This window comes from Amphiprion ocellaris, chromosome 20 (genome assembly GCF_022539595.1).
Source record: "Amphiprion ocellaris isolate individual 3 ecotype Okinawa chromosome 20, ASM2253959v1, whole genome shotgun sequence".
Classification (NCBI taxonomy): domain Eukaryota; kingdom Metazoa; phylum Chordata; class Actinopteri; family Pomacentridae; genus Amphiprion; species Amphiprion ocellaris.
This window is the reverse complement of record NC_072785.1, coordinates 22,509,996-22,524,352: the sequence shown is the minus strand read 5'-3', so window position 1 is coordinate 22,524,352 and position 14,357 is coordinate 22,509,996. Positions and strand designations below refer to the sequence as shown.

Below are 14,357 nucleotides of genomic sequence, written 5' to 3'. Positions count from 1 at the left end.
TAGATGACAATGTCTAATTTAAGGGTGGAACTGCAGTGAGTTGCATGTCATACTGTGTTATGCCAAAATCACCTTCAACAAAGAAATGTGAAGAAAAATAAGACACTGGATGATAACAGGAAAAGTGACAAGAGGACAATGGACATCCTGGCAATTCTAGTCAATTGTTCAGACATGTGAGTAATGAGTTCCTCATTGTTAGAATATCTACACCGATCAGCCACATTATGACCACTGACAGGTGAAGTGAACAACATTGATCATAATGGTACCATGTGGTGTTCTGCGGAAAAACCTTGGATGCTGGTGTAGCCAGGTGTAAAAAACACACACAGTTATTTGAGTACAATCACAGAAGACAGACTGTTTATTTTCTTTATCTTTATTTGTTTTGCATCGGTAAAGTGTTATACGTCTTATTGCATTTGAATGCACCGCTCAGCTCACGTGGTCCCACGTAGGGTACCTAGCTCTCAGCAGCCAATCAGAGGCTACGCAGGTGCCACGCTCAGCCTGTCGGCTCAGAGGCGAAGTGCAGGCGCGCTGCTCTTCCGGTCCCTTCTGATCTCAGCCAGAGACGCGAGAGCAGCTGCATGCTAAGAGGAAGAGAAAACCAGGAGAAAACCTTCGAGTTTACCTTTGAAAAGAAAAAAAAAAACAGTTTGAGCACTTACCCACTGGAGGTCCGGAGCCAAGTGACTGAACGAAGGAGAGAGTTACGTCGGTAAGACGAGTCAGTTATCCGGCGGAGAAAAAAAACCTTGTTGACGCTTACCGTCGTCGTCTATGCTAATGCTAGCTCTGTGCCTAACAGGCTAACCACTTGCCTTTCACCCAGAGAGCCGCGGCAAGGTCCGACATCGGCGTGTTCCGCCTTGATACACAGAGAGCAACGGTGAGAAATGTGCCTTTTTAGCTGCTCTGGTGCTATTTTCCTCTTGGTTTCGCGGGTGTTGAAAGAAAGCAGTGGTGATATTACGGTTATGAGAGTGAACTGAAGTGAATAATGGTGCAATACTTCTGGACATATGCACATTGTGTTTATTATTTTATGCTGATGTGTATGTAATTAAAGGGGAAGTGTTTTATTTTCCTAATGCCAATTTAAAGGGAAGAGAGTAATTTGGTATGTTGTGATGAATGTAAAACAATATGTTATTTTGTACTATATGATTTATTGAAAACATTTATGTTATTTCAGCTGAGTTTAGAGTAACTAGAGGGTAATTTTTGGTGCAGTTCTCTCACATGAATAGGCCTATAGTGTAAGAGTAATTTAAGCACACTTCTTTAATACCTCTGTGTCTAACTCAAGATGTGTACTGTTATTTTTTTTTGCGCATGGTTCTGATATGGTTATGATTAATGATATTGTGAATGTTAATGGTTACTTACCATAAGTATTATTGAAAACTGTTAATATGAACAGGTAGATGTGTGAGTACTTTCATGTTTAGTCCTCATAAATGATACACTTAAGACTGAACGTTGTACAACTGAGACAGAGATTTAAGATTCATGTCAGAATTAGATGTAATGGTGTGCATCTTTTGACATTTGATGTCCCTGATGATGCATCTGAGAAAAGACGGTGTTGAATGTAAATTGTGTGACCTGTCTACAGGTCAGGTTTTTTTTTGGAGGACTGAAGAGTCTGAGGTTCAGGACAAACTTCCTGCTGTAACAGATGGCGAGCCAACCACCCTGAAGAAAGATCAGCACCAAGATGATGTCCACGTACCCACTCATTCACACACACATTATACATTTACATTACACTACAAAGACCTCTGGAATCAGGTGAACTTGCAATAAGCCTACAACAGGAAAACCTGCAACAACTCCTATTTTACTTAAGGGCCCCAACGGACATTTTTTTGTTTCAAGTGTGCACACTGGGTTTTTCTTATTGTCTTACTGTTTGGGTTATTATTTTGTATTCTGTACAAATCAGACAAATTGTTTAAGTGGTAATGGATGGATGGATGGATGGATGGATTTAATCTTGCTAGCCTTCACAAATAAAATAAACAATAGCATAGTCACATCTGCAAAAAGTTCAAAAGTTTATTGTCAGAATTACATTCAACAAAATAATAGCAGTTCAGGGACTGAGAAACAGAAGTAGAACAAGAAGAATAACTTTTAACTTTTGCATGACACGTACTGCATTAGTGCATCCTGTACATCTCTGCCCTCCTCCTCTACACCTTGTGCCACTGCAGGCTCATGTGCTGCTGCTTCAGGTAAATCCCATGAAGTCTCATCAGAGAGCATCTGAAACACATACACAGCATACATATTTTAATACCTAATAGCGACAAACTGCAGCCATTACAGGGTCGTTCACAGGACTGATACACGATAGCTAGCGAACTAGCATTAGCTTACCCTCATATGTCGTCTAGTTCATATCCTCTTGTCTTTGGTTTGATACTGCTGTGTCGCCTCCCAAACTCTCCTGTGTGTCTCCTGAGTGATTCAACTTGCCGACCTCAGCTTTCTGACTTTCTTCTTTTACTTTGAATCTGACAAAAAGCCACAGACCGAGCAGCAGGTGTACCATCGCCTGCATGTCTATTGTTGTGTTGCGCAGACGTTAAGGGACTTCCGGCCGCTGTGCTATGATGGCTCCACCCACGATCAGGTGATGCTCAATTGTAATGGAAAATGATCTAAACCGAGTTGAGTCGAGCCCAGTAGGTGCTAATGGAAATGCGCCTTTTGATATTCTTCCTTTTTTAAATTCATCACCTGTGCTTATTCTGCTTCTATATCCCTCTCTTTCTTGTTTTGGCAATGTGGCTCTTTGTTAATATGGTTTTAATTGCAGTTTGATTTTCTCTTTGATGCTCGCTTCAAGATTATATTACCACAGCAATTCAGGAACATGACCCTTTCATTCTCCCATTACCTTGCTTAGCCTGCTCAGTTTTTCTCTTTTTCTCAGCCTCTCTCTCCATCATGCTCTCATTAATAGTTTTGTGACGGCTCTCTGACAGTAATGGACTTTAAGGTACCCACAGAGTTGTGCGATTAATATTCTGATCACATCAGTCGCTCATTCACTGTCCCTCTCTCTGTGTCTGCTTAGCTCCCTCTTTCTAACAACATAACACAATCATTATTCTGATCACACCTTGCTCTGTCTTTCCCTGCCACATAAAGTGTCTCAGTTATGAGGATGTAACCAGGATGTTTACAAAAGACATCTCTGTGTATACATCTGAAGCAGTCTTCACAGCATACTTCTCTATACCATGTATGCAACATGGAATATTGCAGCAACAAGTTGTGTGATATGTATTAGTATTGACTTTTCTAGTGCAGTTGATTTCAAAAACTTTATGCCCCTTAAAAGAAACAAGTCTATCATCTGCTATATCACCATGTCATACACTGCAAACGTCTGATTATCTTGTCATAGCAGCATGTTGATATCTGGGAAATTAAGCTAACATTTGGGTCTTTGCTGTCAACTTGCATGAGAAATACACGAGGCAGCAACTTTAATAAGGACCAAATCATAGCCAGATGACTGTGTCAGAGCATATCCAAAATGGCTACGTATGTGGTTTGCTATAAGTCAGTAGTCATGAACTGGCAACAGAATGTTAGGTGATATGCTAAAAGAAGTTTGATCTGCACTGGCTCCAACTGAATTGGCTGTTTTGTTATGAGAAGCCACCCAACACTTTTGGAGGTCTTGTAGAATCCACGCAGTGGGTAAGAGCTGTTTTGATGGCAAAGAATTGACCAAGGCAGGCTGGGGTGGTCATAATGTTTTGACTCATTAGTGTCTTTACATTAAAAAAAAAAAAAAAGTGAATTTAAATGAAAAATGTTGTTTCATTTGGAAAATAGAAGAGATTACCACAAATCACAGCCGCATTAGATCAGATCTTCAGGCTAGTCAGTGGGAATATAAATTACTGCTTTCTTTCATTTCCAACCTAGCTGTGTCAAAAATACTTTAAAAAGATGGAATACTGTTTTAAAATCTTTAAGGGCAGGTCCAGATGTCAAGGCATACAGTAGTATGAATCACGTTACAGTCTTCACCTGTTGATAGTGTTGAAGAGATGTGGATGCAGATGAATTAGCCATGCCAATGAGGAAACTCTATCTGCTGATGAAAACCATGAGATGGAGGTCAAAGTTGTAGAAAATGAGGAAAAATCATGTAGCTAGGTGACAAATTTTATTAATATGTAATTTCTCAATGTATTTAAATGTACTGTTCCTTGTTTTTTTCATTATTATTTTGCTGTTGTCACTATGGAAGTGGTTTAGGTTTTTAATGAATTCATTTTCATGGTGAACACAATTTTAGAGTTTAACTTGTATGCCTGGCACTACATCTCACTCAGTAACAACAACAAAAAAAAGTACAGAACCTTTTTTTTTTTTTAAAAGGGCTTGATTCTCAGCAACAGCTCTTGTTAAATTATTTAAAGCTGGGCTGCTGTTGCCACTGAGCTAATTAAACATGAACAATGTTCCCAATCTGTGTTGATAGGTTCACTTACACTGTAATTTAATTTATTTGATTGGAGCAATAATTAGTAATTTTATTTAGTAGGTTGGCAAAGTCCAGAAAAGTTTCCACCATTCTTACCTTTTCATTTTTATTGGCCCTATTTCCTGTGTTGCTTTCACAGACTGTGGCGCTCCTCCATTGTGAGCTGTTAAGCTGGTATAGGTGACAATGCTTGGTAGTAATCAGTGTAATTTGCTTATTAGTACACTATTGAACCATATTATGACCACCTCTGCTCATTACACTACTCCCCATTCTAGTGCGTCCCTTTGGTGCCCCCAATCCTTTTCGTGGTCTAAGTGGGAAGCTTATTGACAGCACATTAACCTGCAAAAGTTTTGCTGAATATCTTGCTCGGCAATTCCAAGTTTACATTGCATTCCCATACAGAAACTGAGCTTGTTGAAAACTGACTATGCTTGAGTTTGATGCCAGGTGAATCTTTTGTGCTAAAGACTCCGCAGTGGGTTTATAAACTTTTGACGGGCCCCTCTCCTCCTCCATCCCTTACTAAATGTCTCCAGACTGCACCCTCCAACGCTCAAGTGCCATCTCATAGTCTCATCCCTTGTGAGTACCTGTACACATGGTTTATTTTCAAATGATTCCCTTTACACCTTCTTTCTTCACAACCAACTCCCTTTACTTCTCCCGTCAACTTAGGTGCCATCAACGGTATTATTGTCTTTTCCCTCTCTTCTCACCTTCCTTGCATCTTTCGCTCCATCTCCTGCTCCTCTGTTGCTGTATTCACTTCCAATGAAGTACAAATTTAGGATCTCTTGTACTTTCAGCCTCACTTGTCTGCTTGTTGTGATGTAAGTGTGCACTCATCCGCTCCTACACCTTCACCAAGGCCTCATTCATGGACATATAGGGAGAACACTGAGAAACACATGATTGCTTCTTTCAGTATTAAATAAATTGTTTTTATTGCCAAATATTCTAATGGAATATGAAGCCAAATGTTATTTGTGATTTCATTCCTTTCTGTGTGGTTGTATCAACTAAACATTTCTATTTATTTGTTCAAAAAGCTCCTTGCATTGATATGCTCCAGCACATCACATTTTTAAATATTTGTTCCTATTACTTGTATATATTTCAATACTTGTTTTATACAGCTCTTTGTTATATACTATGTTGTTTTTTGAAAGTATTAGTTAATAAATGTTTTTATATAATGATCATCAGTTCTACTGTGTATTTCTTTGTTTTGGGAACTGGAGGTCAATAAAATCAGAACTCAAGACTTTCAGATAACAGACTGATAAACTTCTCTTGATTGACAAATGTCTCTGAGATTTATTCTAAATTGATAATTTTCTCAGACAAGCTGAGAATGGTGCCCCTAAATTAACAAGTGCAATTTTCGTCATTAAGTGTAGTTTCTACCATTAGGTGTGTTGCAGCCTACACTTTTATCTGCATTGTTTGGTGCAGCCGTATGAGGCTAATTTCTCCAACTTTTGCTTCATAACAATCCAGATTTTCTTCTACATGACCGTCTTGGTATCTGAATGGGGTAGACTCCTACAATCAGGCTCAGTATAGATTTAGCATCTTGGTGCTACTAATAAAACCATTCTGAGATGCTAAGTGTTGTGTGTGTTGTGATCTGATCTAACTACTAAGGATTAAACCTGAAGGACAAGTTCAAGCAGGAAGGCAAGTGTCAGTCTATTTAGACATCACACTGATGCTCCATTTCTTGAGAGATGGTGTTAAATGTGGGTTCCCAAGCAACAGAGTGTGAACAAAGGTTTCCACTAAAAGTAAAGACGTTAGTGACACCCTCTATGAAGTGCGTGGTAGTCATGAGTCGCTTCATAGTTTCTTTAGTCTGCCAGTTCTCTGAAAAGTTAACACAAGATATCCACAGATGATGTTCAGAAGCTATGTAACGGAGAATTTACACTTGAGAAAGATGACACTGTGTGGTTACATTAGGAATACCCTTCTAACCTAGAAGAAAACTTTGTATTCAATTTTCACAAAAGATGCGCAATACAGTATTTGCATTATGTGAAGGCCTGTTTGGGAGAAAGGGCTCAAAACAGAGTCAGATATCTTGTGTTGACCTACTCATACCTGAACACAAGTGCTTTTTTTCCCCATATTCTCATTTTAATCCAATAAAGAAAGGCCCTCCTCTTCATCAGTAAACGGTCTACAACCCCATCAAGCTGTCGACTTCCAAGTAGCAGGCTGCAGATTGTTTGTCGGGGAGGGATTATGCCAGGTAAACAGGAGATTTAGCATAATGAGGACCATGCCTGTTTTGGCTTCAGCAGGATATGGGGTCATGTAAACATTGCCGTGGCAACCCAATCCACTGTGGGAGGAGGTGATAAGGGAATTAAGAGGGAATGAGCTGTCTAATCGCTTTAATTTGACTCTGTGCCTCTCTCATGTGTTCTCTTGCTTTCACTCACTTTCCTTATTTTTCTTGTGCTGTGCTTGTTTTTCACATTTTTTCCTCATTCTTCCTGTCTTGTCTTCTCTATTACTCTGTCTCTCTTCCCATGTTAGACATTTATGAGATGGACAAAACGAGTAAACACTATGTAACAATGATAGAAAACAAAGTCAGTCAGTTCCTCCAGCACCATCCTGCAAAGCTGGTATCTGAAAGAGGCCAAATATTTAACCTGTGAAGGCAGGGGCCATTTTTTCACACTACTGCAGACCACTTGTCTTTTCTCCAAATGTGGCCACCGCGGCTGTAAGCCTTGCATTTACTTTTCCCAAGTTAAACTTTTGGCTTGGAAAACTGCTCATACTAGTGGGGCGGATGAAGTTGATGTGACTGTATGAGATTCTTTCATCAGTTTCAGTTTGTCTTCTAATTGTATCGGTAAATATTTTGATCCTTGTGCCATTAGTCGTGACACCCCATCATCATTAGCCTTAGTACATGTTCCTTTTTGGGGAAACCCTTGTATGACCAAAACTACCCCTTTTTTAGCAAAAGAAAAATAAATCTTTATATTTTAAGATAAACTCTCCAAAAGGTTTCTTAGAGAGCGATTTTGAAGCTCAGCACCATCTTGGCAATGTTTGACTCATCTAACTTCTCTAACTACCTTTAGGCCGTAATACAATTCAAATTGGTGTATTTTCTAGAAATGTCTTGGAGTGATGGACTGATGAGCTGTCCATGGTTTGCCCTGTGTCAACTGGGACAGGCTCCTGCCTCCTGTAAAAGGATGCAAAGATGGATATTCATGTGCAGGTGCACCATGAACAATATAAAAAATGACAGAGGAGAGAGGGAGAGAAGGACAAAACAACATTAGAGATTAATTGCACAAACACACAGCTTCCTGGAGGAGCAGCTGGACTGAGAGTAGCAGACAAGGCATGCATGCGTCACACAGACACACACACTTAGCCTCGTCCACATGGGATAACAGGTGAAAAATGTACCGTTTAGATGAAACACTTCACTGACTTCAGCAATCTCCCTCAGGCCCTCAGCATACATTCATACAAAACATATACATCCAACATACACACTCTGTCTAAAAAGCAAAGCATTTTATTCTTCTGCTGCAACCTTTGGCCTTTTTCTGCTTTTATTGTATGATTTGTTTTCGTCTCCCTACCTCTGCCATGTTATCCATTACGGTACATCAGTAGTGAGGAATGGATTTCAGGCTCAGAGCACCTCAGACAGAGTCTCGTGGTATAAAGCTTTTAGTTATTGTTTAGGGCCACAACTGCTGAAAATTTTGTATATTTTATTTTATTTTATCTTGTGAACAGTGAGCAGTATTTGGTGGTACTGTTCGTTGATTTTGGCTGGGTTACAACTCTTTTGGCAACTTATGCAAGAACTACAGACACTGATGCTTTCTTGCAAGAAAAATGCAATTTTCACAAACTTGTACTTGTACAAGACCTGTCTTTCCATAACATATTTTTATGCTTATTTTAAAGTATCACATTAGAAAAAATTACAATAAAATTTCCCTTAAATGCATCCTCAATTTTGAAAAGGCTATACTCGCTTGAGGTGGCTTTTAGCTTTTAGGAAACAGGTATGCGCATAGTGACAGATTGAAACACAATCTTCTGACATATCAGACATTTACCTAATATAAAGAATCAGGTGCTTCTGTTGTCTTCACCTCCTGACAGCTGAAAACATGACTAATACCAGCGGACATGAAAGAATTATTAAGATGTCTTCTAAATCTTCTCACATCCAAAGGCCTTACTTCCTCTTTTCAGTTCAGTTCATTTTTCTGCTGCAGATAACTGGAATCATCTGCCGGAGAACTTAAAGCTTAACTCATTCACTTCACTCCCCTCTTCTCATTTAAAAAAATAAATTCAACCAATAGTACAAGACCATTGCACTTGCCATTTACCTATTTGTCACCGTTTATAATTGTATTATCTGTTTTTCTTCTTCCTTTCTCTTTATGTCCTCATTGTTTTGTAGCTACGTTTTATGCTGCCTCTTGGCCAGATCGTCACTGTAAATGAGAACTGGTTCTCAATTGACCTACCTGGTTAAATAAAATTTGAATATTACGAACAATTCCTGAAGACTTTATTCTATTTTTCTGTGAGAGGTGTCCAAAACTTGTGTGTTTTTTCTTCTTGTTGTTCACCACTTAAAAAGTTCACTTCAAATTTGCTTGTCAGTCATATGGAAAAACTAATGACCACTTCCTCAATGGCTCACCACTGACTACACTGATAAACTGTATCTAAAAAGAACACAAATATGTTACTGAGTGAAATTATAAATATGTTGCGTCTAGGTCCTCTTCACTCTTGCCTATCCCTCTTAGATGAGTTCCTATATTACTGACACTTCTTAAAAATGCATACCACCATTTGATTTAAATATGACAATAAATGGCACGGAAATGAAGATGACATTGAAAGAGTGCTGGACAGCTTACCTATAAATCTACAGGAAAGGAGGTCATGACACCATAGTGAAAGTTACACAAGAAATACATAGTGTCCCAGTGCTTCTCACATGCTCCCATTATTCTTCTGCAGCCTTTCATCAGCCAATTTTACTCCACATTCTTCCTACTGTTAATCACTGTGCAGTGTTTCTGTCTTCCTCCACGGTTACTCTAAAGCATTAAATCTGTTTGCTAATTGCTGTCATGTATGACAGATAGAGACAGAAAGAGAAAATTGGATCCACATATCTCTACAAGCAGCAGAATCAGGTCTCAGAGGAAGTGTCTTTGATCAGGTAATGCAGTCAGGCTCAATACTATAATCTTGCTTATAACTGCAGTCTTTTATGCACATCTTTATATTCACCTTTAAACAGAAAATATAACATTTAATTTTTCAAGAATAGATTTGTCTCAGCCACCTTTTCCCTGCCTATTTAAACTCTGATATAGGACATTATTTGTACAAATTAGCTTTTCAGCATAAATCAAACAAACAAAAAAAAAACCTCATAACTTGTCGTAGTAAAATTTGTAGAAATGTTGTCCATTTTTTATTGTCTTTCAAAACCATAATCTAATGTGACATCTTTATGATTTGGTTAAGTTCAGGCACAGCTAAAGTGTCAAAGTATGAACTACCCTTTGCACAAACCAAATCATTTTCAAAACGTGCCTTTTTCAGTGTGTAGGTTGCTGCTTGGAGGTTGTTGCTGTCATTTCCTGTAGCTACTTTGGAAGCTACACTTCCAAAGTGGTAGCAGATACGCAGATAGCAAATGTGGGGGCAATGGCAGACTTACTCCTGAAGTTTACATCTAGCCAGTCAGTCAGCAGCACCAAGCAATCACCAAAAGCATTAGAACAGATGTTTTGGAGACCTGGAATGTTTAAACAAATTTTTGTTTTGAATTATTTCACAACATAAGTTGCTGCCATGGCATGAGCATGGCATTAGAAAGAAAAGTCAGGTACCAAAGTACATATGAGATACGTTCTGGAAACTGTGAATGTTTGTACAGACATATACATGATAGTCCATCCAGTAAATGTAAACCACAGATGTGGTCAGGCTCCTCCTTCAGATCAGACCAGTTGGATTTGACAGCAATAGTAGAAGTTGCTGACTGTTTGTCAGCAGTATATAGGTGGCATGTTAGGTCTTTAGAGGGTTAATACACTGGCTTGCTGATACAGAGCAGTTTTTGACCTTTTGTGTGGACTCCATTGCACAAGCCTGAAAGTGGTGATGCAGGACGTTTAAGATGTTGGATGGTGCAAGAAAGGGTTAACCTTCTCATAGAATAGCTGCTGGTGAAATCAGTAGGGATTTAGAAAACAGGAAACTGTGCTGATGCCAGTATTGAGGGTAATTGAAGATCTACAATAATAGCGATTCCTTGTCGAGATCTGGCTCTCCTGGGGCTGGTTCTGAAAGGCTTGACTGACTGTTAAGCCTCCTGGAGAGTTTTTGGGTCTAATTTATCCAAACATCTGTGATGGGAGGTCCCCACTTGACAACCCCAGTTATTGACAAATTCCTGTAACATGTAGGTGGCAAATGAATGATGCCGCCTTGTTGAAGAGCCTGTAGATTTATGGCAGTACAGCCATGTCTACTGTGTAGTCACAATTTGTGGTTAAGCTCATAAATCTTCTATGTTCCAAATTGGGCTTCTACATGATTTCATACCTGGGATTAAGGTACAGAGGATTGCAACATCAAATTCTGCGTGCTGCTTATTTACACAGACGGCCCCATCACTGGGTCGGGAGTAAATTAATCCATTGTGCCATCTATGGCAATATACAGTCTCTATATTGTGTGTCTATATATATATATATATATATATATATATATATATATATATATATATATATATATATATATATATATATATATATATATATATGTTAAGGTTAAAGGTTAACCCTATTAATTTAGTATAGGATTAACAGTATATTAACAGGTACATACATCAACTGCATGCAACAAGTGTGATGCTCGTTTGTGCTTCACAGATCAAAAAAACTGCTGCCATCAGTTTCACATACAAGGAGACACAAAGGAGAATGTCATCCACCAATTAAGAGTCTTCAGACATCACAAATCATTATAATGTTCAACTAAAGTAAATGTAAATATGAACTAATAGTGGAGGACTGATTTAATACAATTCCACTTTTGCACGTTCAAAAAAATAAAATAAAGTTGTAATAAGATAATTTTCTAACAGTTTTTTTAATTGTGTGGAAGTGCATTCTAACATGGATTGCAATTAGAGTTTTGACTTGTTAAATTAATTTGCATTCAATTGTGCCATATTCAACAATTTCCTATCAATACAATTAATTTCAAGATACATATTTTGATGCTATTGAATCATCAATGCCTAATCATCTGTGGAGAATCAAATCAAAAATCAAAAACAGGACATCCTGAAAGTCAACATACCTATGGAAACTGGTTTTGTTCCTGTGCTCACTCCTGCTGTTTACACTTTGGTTTGTGTGACTCCTAGATTTTTGAAATCCTTGCAAGAAAGACAGAGAGTGCAATGTTAGCATCACACTCAGAGCCACAATCTATTGGGGGAAACAGAGTAAGTTAAAATAAACCAGAATGGTCATTTAACAAAGATACTGTACCTCCATGTATGTATCAGTGGAAGTTTAGCAGCATGCTAACCACAGACTGTATATAAAAGACCATGATGGCAACTGCCAAGTGTCAAACTCGAGGCATCACAACAGCAGTCAACAATCTAATGAGTGATTCCATGTCCATCTTTTATATACAGTCTATGATGCTAACAATAGCTCTAAAGACAAGTTGGGGCTGAAGCTAATGGAACTGTTTGTAGTTGTTGGACATACAAAAAATATTGACTTGTTCAGAATGTACTATGAGGGACACAGATACACAAAATTTCATGGCAAACCAGCTAATAATTTGTAGGACTTTTTTTTCCCCAGGCCCTGGGGTACACCCTGAACCAGCTGGGGGGACTATATATCTCATCCGACCTTGGAATGCCTCGGGATCCCCCAGGAGGAACTGAGAAACCTGGGAACAGAGATGTCTGGAATGGCTGAGGATCCCACAGGACCCTGGATACGTGGAAGAAAAGGGATGGATAGATGAAATGAGAATGCAAAAATTCAATAAGCCTACTCTTCTGGTGATCTGCAACTGCATCCAGTAGGTGTTGAGACATTTTAGCACGGACCAGAGTGGTGAACTGACCCACATTGCCATCCAAAAAGCCTAAGCATACATTTTCCTGCATTTTTATGCCATTTCTAAAAATGTAGCTACTTGGACACAGTGACCAGATATACATGTTTGAAGGAGAGAAGTTGAGGCCCTAAACACACGACCAACAAACCTACTGTCAAGCACAGTGGTGGTAGTATTATGCTCCTGGATAAGTGGAAGAAAATGGTTGGATGAATGGAGAAGGCTTTTATATCTACGCCATTGTGTTCACTGCACTTATATTTCAAAATACTCCTGCATAAAAGCAGATTATACTCACATATACACAATAATCACATGGTCTTTATTCAGGGAAGTGTCATTGTTTTTCTGCTGTCTTTTGTTTGCTGGTCATTGTCCTGTCTCTCCTTGCTGTGCACATATACGCCACCACACTGCTTATCTTATCAAACAGTTCAGACCGGCCGAACAAACAGAACATCAATCAATGTGCGCACATTAACCCTGCAGTTTGTTTGATTAAGGATCACTGTTAGTTGAACCTGTTTTAAACTGAATATCCTTTATTAGCTTCTCGAAGGAAGAACTTATCCCAAACCATCTACCAGAATTAGTTTTTCATAAATATTACATATTTCTGACTCTATTATGAAGTGTTTTAGAGATTTATGGTTCAGATGCCTTTTAGCTGAACTTGAGAGTGAAGGGATGTTGGGTAACATTTGAAAATATAAAGTGAGAAAAGTAATAGAATGACATTTGGCCTAGAAAGTCAGTGCTTAGGTGTTGACCTGCTGCTGGAAATTCCTTTGTCAAATTTTCAATAGATCTCCAACTGCAAAAGAGAAAATACAATTAGTTAAACCTTCTTTTAATGTATTTATAATAGCCACAAAAACTGAAGTTTCTGCCTTATGGGCATTATTCTCATTGTTTGTAAAGGAGTGTCTTTTGGGAAATCAGTTTTTCCATTGTGCTGAGTTTCTGTTGTTAAGCAGCATATTGTCTTCTAAAGAAAGCTGGGAAGAACAAAAGAAATTTGATCGGGCTTGGTTCTCGGCAAAGACACACTCAGGAGGGTTTAAATATAATTTCAGGGGCTTTTGTGGCAAAATCAGAAAGAAACACAAAATCTATATACTGTGTATGTTATACACTTACAGACCACTGAGCTGAATACATCTAATAATTCATCCTATTTCACTCTAGGTTGATTTGTCTGCTGTTGCAATATCAGATGCTGCCCATTGTTTGGTGTATTGCTGTTTCTGTGGTGTAGTCTTTGGTTGCTTTGCATTTAACCTACAAACCTGGGACGAGCCAATCAACAACAAACAACATTACGAAACAAAGTAAAAACTGCTTTTGGGAAAACTGAAGCCAGAAACAACATAACTACCCAGACAGGAATGTTGAATCAAGATATAACTCGGCATAAAAGCAGCAAACACTCCCGTTTGTCTCTGCGAGAAAGTGTCATTAACTTGTGACACCAGATTGTCTATTTTGTTTGGCAAAGATGGATCACATTCCACGCTGTTACAATGAAGGTTTGTCATGTGTTTGAACTGCCAAGCGAGAGTTTTACGATCAAAAAAATCGTAAATCTTACTGAAAAATATCATAAAACTTACTCTGATAGTAATTTGGACTTTAAAACTTTAGC

General features: G+C 38.5%; 1 long non-coding RNA gene across 1 annotated transcript; it reads left to right on the top strand.

Moving 5' to 3' along the window:
* Nucleotides 1-580: 580 nt before the first annotated feature.
* LOC118471421 (uncharacterized) lies at nt 581-5,730 on the top strand. The gene is made up of 3 exons (XR_004848729.2): nt 581-724; nt 815-895; nt 1,625-5,730. It is a non-coding gene; the product is annotated as an uncharacterized LOC118471421 (long non-coding RNA).
* The last annotated feature ends 8,627 nt before the right edge of the window (nt 5,731-14,357 follow it).